The 8,842-nt window shown below is 35.8% G+C and overlaps 2 protein-coding genes across 2 annotated transcripts in view; one reads left to right on the top strand and one right to left on the bottom strand.

Moving 5' to 3' along the window:
• Nucleotides 1–8,842, bottom strand: part of LOC107668212 (cell death regulator Aven-like) — a 23,811-nt gene that overhangs the window by 13,646 nt on the left and 1,323 nt on the right. The window lies entirely within an intron of this gene.
• LOC107668210 (muscarinic acetylcholine receptor M5-like) overlaps nt 4,224–8,842 on the top strand; it is an 8,667-nt gene continuing 4,048 nt past the window's right edge. The window contains exon 1 of the mRNA XM_016460005.1: nt 4,224–4,348. The gene's annotated coding sequence lies outside the window, so the exon portion shown is untranslated. The remainder of the gene's footprint in view (nt 4,349–8,842) is intronic.

The raw sequence follows: 8,842 nt of genomic DNA on the forward strand, positions 1-8,842 counted from the left end.
ATTATAATCCGTAATTATGTCCCCACTGGATGCAACAAATGCCTCGTTTATAATGGGTTTTAATGTTTTTGTCTCGTCGTTCCGGCAGGGGCAAGGCATCACAATATGGCAAGGGGCGTAACATTTCCGTCACACACTTGAGGTATTCGGCCAATCACAATGCACTAGATAGCTGGCCAATCAGAGCACACCTCGCTTTTCAGACCGACGAGCTTTGTAAAAATCGACGCGTTTCAGAAAGGCGGGGCGTAGAGAAACAATAATGTACAGTATGTGGAAAAAAATTAGTTTTTTTAACCTTAAACCGCATAAACACATTTCATTACACCAAATACACAAAATAATGTTCTTTTTAGCAACATCATATGACCCCTTTAAAATAATATTTCTATATTGTTTTTATTTGTTTTAATACATTTTAAATAAATTTTTATTTCCTTTTTTTTTTTTTTTTTATCATTTATGTAAACCACTTTGAATTACCATTGTATATGAAATGTGCTATATAAATAAACTTGCATTAATAATTGTATTACTTATAAAATTAATGTATTCGTTTACTTAATATTTTTTATTGCTTAAAATAATTTTTGTAAACATTCAGGACTGAAATATTTGATATAGATTTAATAACTGTGACATGATAATAACACTGTTTCAGATCATTCAAAACCAAAATATATATTTTGGACTGCAATCAATTTCGAGACAGATCTAAGTGAGTGTGAGTACCAATTACATGGCATACAAAAAATATCTTCAATGATTTCTCTTTCATCTCTTATGATAGACCTCCCAACCCAGAATCGAGACTACAGAGGAATAAATTGAGGTATTTCAATGACAGTGCCCATTAAAAACATCCATTTCTAACCAAATATCAAAGGACTTCATGACCCAAATAACAACACTGCCCCAAATAATGCATCTCTGGGCATACATGAACCCAAAGGGACAATCAGGGGACCATTTCCTGGCAGCATTATAAAACAGGATCATTGGGGACATAATATTAGACCATTCAGGCTATTTATAATCAAAAGCTATCATTACACAACCATATCTATGCAAAAGTGTCACTTGAACCTTTAACCTGTAAATACGGTTTGAAAAAAGCTGCCACATTTCAGTGATGTGACAAAAGGGAACAATCGTTTCTCAGCAACAGGAACTCACAAGGAATAAGTTATGGTGGACAGATGAAAAGATAGGGAAAGCCAATATGGAAATAATTAAAAACAATTGGTCTCTGTTGTTCTTTCAAACATTCATAAAGGTGTCTGAAGGATACAAAATAGTTTTAAAATAATGAGCCTCATGCAAATTGCACAGGTGTTATAGTAACAACAGCAGAGAGAGAGGAGAGCGAGTGAAGAGAGACACACAGCCATTAACACAGTGGTTGTTACTGTTGCACATTATTGCAGAGATGACATTCTGATAGTCCGTGTGGGTGCAAACACAAACCCCCGCATCATAATTACTGTCCAATGCTTGATGCAGGGGACTACAGTCACAGTATGTGCGTGATCAAAAACACTGGCACATAGTGCAGGTGCTGAGCATTTAAGTGAAGATAGATCCAGAATTCTTACAGAAACACAAGTTTGTGCTAAAAAAAAAAAACACGATTTGTGCGACCATACTAAGCAGGCTGTAATCAACATCCCTTTTGAAAAAGCTTAACTTCTATACGGCTCGACAAAATGCTGTAGCTACACATTTCGAGTACTGTATGATTTCTCCTGTAGCACATGGGCTTGAATCAACTGGGCTCAACTTCAGAAAAAACAAGGTGTAAAATTTATATCCAACCAATCATAAGAAAAGTATTTAGCAAGTTACATTTCAATGGCTGAGTCTGCAAGAGAAGACTGTTGCTTTCCAACAAGAGCTATATAAAAAAGAGACAATCTAGAGTGCTTTGGCCTGCTAGGGTGCAGTCATTTTTGGAGGGTCCAGCTGGTGAAACTGACAGTACCAGGGCCACAGGTGGAGGTCCAAGGAACTGAAATAAAGGAGAGAATGTCAGGAGGAGGGGCAGTTTCCTACAGGTGCAGCGTCATTGGTAATGAATTAGCATGTCTTTCCCTCTCTGCAGGGACACAGACACACTGAAGTGCAGTCAACAGCTAAACAAGGTCATGAAATTCAGGCAACATTTGGTATTAATTCACTGCTCTCTCTGCAAGTGTAACCTGAGTATGTGGCGTGTAGGGCTGAGTTGTGTCTGCTGGCCATCTGAGACCCAGTGGAGACATACTACGTTATGGCAGACACACAGATGCAGGCAAACATAGCGGAGCTGTCACTGTATATCTATGCCCTTCGTTATTAGTCCTCCTCCAGGGTACGTGATACGGCTCATATCCTCCATTATGATCTCATTATAATCAATAAACTTGGAGGCCTGGAAATCCTGCCCTACATGGCAATATCTTACATAAGCCATTTCCTGTCAACCTGACTGTACGACATGAGCATGTGATATTGTGCTGCTCCTGACAAAAAGGAAAAGGGTGAAAAGAAACGACCCTGAATTGGTCGATCTGGACTTAATCCCAGCTCAGACAACCCTTATACAAGCACATCTTGCAAGAGCACAACAAACAGATTAATGGGGCTCATGCTGTTGTAGCTTAGCCCCTGAGTTTCCTGCACTCAGTACAAACTTTGTGTCTATTAACTCTGTGTGCATTTAATCGGTTTCTTTTCATTGATCATTCAAGGCTTCCTTTGATGGCCTGTGATGCAACTAATTACACCCATGCAGCGGTGAGAGCAGAATTAGAGGGATCAAACCACACTTCTATAGAGTCCAGTCATCCAGACATCTTCATATGAAAATTAATTCAAGCTAACCTCTTAAAATAGCGCAAGTGCAGAATAAATAAATAAATAAATAAAAAACACTATTGTTCAAAGGTTTTGAGTTGGTAAGATTTTTAAAAATATTTTAAAGGTCTCCTATGCTCATCGAGGCTGCATTTATTTGATAAAAAAAATACAGTAAAAACAGTAATATTATGAAATGTGATTACAAATTAAAATAACCATTTTCTATTTTAGTATATTTTAAAATGCAATTTATTCCTGTGATGTCAAAGCTGAATTTTCAGCAGCCATTACTCCAGTCTTCAGTGTCACATGATCCTTCAGAAATCATTCTAATAAGCTGATTTGCTGCTGATGAAACATTTCTCATTATTATCAATGTTGAAAACAAATGTAAATGTACACTGTAAATCTTTACTGTCAATTTTGGATAAATTTAAGGCATATAAGTATTATTTTCTTTCAAAAACTTCTCTAAAATTTTTGAACGCTAGAATGAATAAAAAATGTAAGAGAACCTAAATGCTGAAATATATCATGTTTTTATGTTCAAATAGTTCAATATCACTTTAATACTATTATTAATGTTGTAAATATGGGGTGGGGATATTCATTTCACCAACAAATGGCAGATGAGATATTGTTTGAAAACATTTTTTTTTTTTTACCAAACAGTGAAGCCAGTGGAACAAACAATTTAATTCATGTTACAACCTCATCTTGAACACCAGACAATTACCTCAAAAACTACTGTAGGAGTATTAAAAATAAATAAATCAATCAATTCACCAGGAAACTCAATAGCTTGTAGCTGAAGTAGCTCCCACAGACATACCAAAAGGCATGAAATGACCCTCTCACTTCTGTATTTCCAGATAACCCATCCTTTCCACCTACCGATTTGCTCACAGCCACGCTATCTGTGTCAAAGCGAGAGTAATTAATGCCTCCATTATGTTTTAGTGTTCATCATACCACCCCTTCACACACCCCCACTGTCTACAGTATGAGCATGAACGGTCTAACCTTCATCCCCTCATTTCTGCTTCAGTTCAGCCCCCCGCTCTTCTCCTCTTCCTCCTCCCATTCTCAGCATCTGCCTGTTGTTCACTGCCCCAAATCATGACGATCATCTCAGCCCAGTGGGAATGACCTCCTCCTAGCCATTCACATCTGTGTCTGTCAGTGTATCCACAGGCAGCAGCACATATTCATCCAGAGAAACAGCGGCAGCAGCATTTCCCCATCATCCTCCACCACCGAGAGAAAAGGAGATGCTGCTTAACAATGAAGACTTTGGTGTGGTTGTCACAACTTGAGACAGAGCTTTTTACTTTGATTCTTCCATGAGAAAACCATCCAAAAACAAAGGAGAACATGTTACTACCACTTTGAGGACTATATCATTTAAGAAAGGGCTCATGACTGGATGAAGAGAGTGATGGTTTGGGATGGGTGACAGTCTGACCAAGCCACATCTGTAGATGGAGTTCAAGGCTGAACGATGAAAACAGTGAGTACTGAAGACATATATCTTATATTAATGATAATAAGAAAAGGTAGTAATCACTATTTAGTGGGTGAACATTATTAAAGAAAGACAACAGATCTCACTGACTGACATTCTAAATTCATTATGTTTAATTTTAAAGGTTTAAAAAAAAAAAATCTGTCATAATTTTCTCACCCACATGTTGTTTCACACCTTTGGAACACAGAAGCAGATATTCAGAAAAATCAAATTCAGTGATTTTTGTCCATACGGTGTAGGAAAATGGGGATGAATGTAGTTTTGAAAGATTTCTCAAAACATCTTCTTTCATGTCTTTTAAGAAAGTTATACTGGAATAGTATGAGATGGGGGATAAAAATTATGACATTTGCATTTTGGGTGATAAAAAAACGAAAAAAACAGACATTGTTTTAATGATGTTGTGTTAAGGAGATCCCAGAGATCCACTGAACTGATTTAAATGGATAGTAAAAGCAGCATTGGTGAAGATGATCAGCCAAACAACAAAGAAAGCCTCTACCTATAGAAACTGAAGTGTAAAATGACTAAATAAATCAATATGTGCTCTAGGGCTGCACGATTATGAGAAAAATCATAATTGTCGATTATTCCCTTGAAATTGTAATTGCGATTATTAATTACGATTATCACAATTTACATTGAATGATGTTTATACCATTGTTTGAAGCAACGGCATGCCATATTTTTATATGAAAATAAACAAGCTGAAAACACTCAAACTGAAAAACGTTTATTGCATTTCTATAGTATTAAGCCTCAAAAATCAACTACACATTGGATTGGTTTCTTCTTTAAATAATAAAAAAGTAAAATTATGCATGATATTATAATGTTATACTAAAAGTAAAATTAAAACAATGGAAAACCCCTTAAGATAACCTGTAGAAAGAAAAAAAACCCGCAGGCGCTCAGAATAACATAAGTAGACTTTGAACAATTATTTGCCACTTTGAACGATTATGTAATTGTGGCATCTGTAATTGTAATCGCGATTAGAAATTCAATTAATAGTGTAGCTCTAAGTGCTATGATCTATAATCAATGTAATAAACATACTTCCAATGAGGTTCAATTTGTTAACATTAGTTAATGCACTAGCTATCATAAACTGTCCATTACTGATAATTTTGCATCTATTTATCTAGGTTAATGTTATTTTTTTTTATTTTACATATACTAATAATTTAACATTGAAATTGTATAAATCAACATTAGTTAATGTAATGTGACTAATAAGGGCTGTAAAAATATTCATGGTACAATGCGTTAACTAATGATAAAAAAATTTTACCTTTGTGTTATAAATAAATTTATTATAAATTTTATATCATAAATATTATATCGGCACACACGTTTTTAAATTACCTGTAAATACAGGGTTTTATTACCTGTAAATACAATATTCTGCACTATGTTTATTATGGTTCCTTCCCAAAACCAGAAATCAATGAAAAGCTAATATGGCTTTGTTTACAACCTGTTTAAATATTCAACCACATTAAATGGGAAATTGTTCCCTCTTCTGAGGGAGCTCCAGGTCATTTTCATCTGAAGGAGATCATTATTACTTTACATTACGAGAAAGCGACTACCACATTCTTCCTCATAGTGTGTCTTCAAACCAATGTGAGTTTCAGGTTCATTCAGACAAAAAAAAAAAAAGTGCCCCAGTGCTTAAGCATTGCCCAATGATGCTGGCCCTAGCAACAAGTTCACCGCTACAGTGACAAGGACTGGATGATGCAACCCAAATTCAAAGATGTTATTGAAAGGTTCTGACAGATTAATCTCCAGTCAGCTGTGAGAGTGGACAAAATAAAATTACCCATCTGTGAGACAGTAATATGCACAAAAAATGATAAAGCCTCTCAACGAACAGATTTGAAGTTTTCTGACAGATGTAGTTTTCATTACAGTGACAGCCTAAAATATTGGGCTGCTGGAGACCATAATTTGACATGCACAATAACAGATCAGAGCAAATCAACAGATAACAGCAATTTTGCTGCTGAATGAAAATTCATACCTTATGGAATATTGTCTCAGTTGCATATAATATTGCTACACCCATCTTACTGCATGTGTCAAAGAATGGTTAACAGCCAGAATGAGTTTTCTATGAACCGCATGAGGATTTCCTCACTCAAACTGATTAAACACTAAAAACTACCCTGTGGGCAACAAACAGGAGCAAGCACCTGCTATGATGAAGAAGAAAACTCATCTGCTAATGTATCTGTTTCTCTTGTTATTTGCATAAAGCAATAAGGATGCAGGTGAGCATAAAATTATTAAAAGCTTTTTTTAAAGGAATAATGAAAATTGCATCATCATTTAATCACCCTCATGTCGTTCCAAGCCAGTAGAAATTTGAGGGTGACTAAATGAATACAATTTTCATTTTAAGGCAAACCAACCCTTTAAAGAATGCAGATTAAGTTATGATTTTGGTCATTTGTGAGAAAACTCAAGGGTAAAGGAAGGATGTTCCTCCACTTTATTCCACTCCCTGGTGAAAGCTGAATTACACCCATTTTGTACCTAATCAGTCCATTACCATCACAGTCACTAATCAGAGCCTGCTGGCAGAATCATAATGAGATAAAGGGCAGTATGTTGAGTATCGCAGGGGAGGTCGGGCAACTTCGAAAGACATGCGGAGCTGAACAAACCGGAACAGCCTTCTTTCTATTGATAACTCAGCCAAAGTCATTATATTGCAATATTTGACCAAGAGGTGTGACCATATTTACTGTATATATCTTGCAAAGTCAAACAAAACATTTAAAAGCTATTTTTCACGGTTAAAATATGAAAGACAGAAAAGATTCTTCTTCAAAGCAGTCCTATAATAAGCACCAACCTTCTTTTGTTGTTGTCATATGACAAACAAGTGGTGCCGCACAACCACATCATTTTGATGGACAAGCTGTCCTGCACAATCACTGAAGTCATGGACACAATACTTGCTCTGGAGAACAGATAAAAATTCCACCCACATTCACAGGGATCAGCAAGTTTGAACCTCTGATGACTAATCGTAAATGTGCAGGAAAAAAAGTGGAGAGCAACAAAACAGATCAAGCGCTCCAATTTTGTGTGGAGTACAACTTTAATGGTTTGGCCACAACAAACAGAAACAGATTGCTACTAACAACTGGGCAGTGCGGTGCTGCAGTACTTCACTTCACTATCATAAAAATTAGATAACACAAATATATCTCATGAATATCAATGTGGCTTTTGAGGAAGCAGATTAGGGAAATTAGAGGCAAATTGAGCAAAGAAAATTCCCTCAAGAGAACAGCATAATGGAAACTTATTCTGCACTTACACTGGATTTAGGCTCATTAAACTAGAGGAACAAATGCCTCTGTAATGGTTCATTTTGAATAATTAGACGGTTGTGTGTTAATGACCTGCCCTTCAACAAAATGTGCACTCTCTGCATTAACTTCACTGACATAAATAAATGGGTAACAAAAAATTTCCAAAATATCCATTACATCAATCTCCACGGTTCTTAAATAAAATAATTAAACTCAAACGTTGAACTGTTTTAACTTGCTTATACACTATCATTCAAAAGTTTGGAGTCGGTAAGATTTTTTAAATTGTTTTTAAAAGAAGTCTCTTATGTTCACCAAGGATGCATTTATTTGATCAAAAAATACAGTATAAACAGTAATACTGTTAAATATTATTACAAATTCAAGTAACTCTTTTCTCTTTGAATATAATGTAATTTATTGCTGTGATGGCAAAGCTGAATTTTCAGCAGCCATTACTAATGGTTTGCAGAAACCATTCTAATATACTGATCTGGTGCTCAAGAAACATTTCTTATTATCAAGATTAAAGCAGTTGTGCAGCTTAATATTTTTGTGGATCTGTGAGACATTTTTTTTGATGAATAGAAAGTTAAAAGAACAGCATTTTTTTTTTAATAGAAATCTTTTGTAACATTAAATAGTAAATGTATTCACTGTCACTTTTGATTTAATGCATCCAAACTGAATATTAGCTGCCTTCAAAAAAAATCAAAAAAATAAATCATACTAATGCCAAACTTCTCGTTCAGGTAGCTTAAAGGGGTCATGATGCTTTTTTAAAGATCATTATTTTGTGTATTTGGTGTAACAGAATATGTTGACATGCTTTAATGTTAAAAAAACACATTATTTTTCAAATACTGTACATTATTGTAGGTCCTCTATGCCCCGCCTCTCTCAAACGCTTCGTTTTCTACAAAGTCCCTCCTTCCGACAACCGCAGTCTGCTCTGATTGGCCAGCTGACCCAGTGCATTGTGATTGGCCGAACACCGCAAGCACTCGTCGGAAATGTAACGCCCCTTACCATAATCGCGAGCTTCATCTTTCAAAATAAATGTAAAGACAGAGCCCGAAAGGGGAACAGAGTCGCGTGACAGACACAGTGATGAAGCTGGTATGTGTTTGCAGTAACCCCCTCT

Source organism: Sinocyclocheilus anshuiensis, unplaced genomic scaffold (genome assembly GCF_001515605.1).
Source record: "Sinocyclocheilus anshuiensis isolate Anshui unplaced genomic scaffold, SAMN03320099.WGS_v1.1 scaffold1341, whole genome shotgun sequence".
NCBI lineage: Eukaryota > Metazoa > Chordata > Actinopteri > Cypriniformes > Cyprinidae > Sinocyclocheilus > Sinocyclocheilus anshuiensis.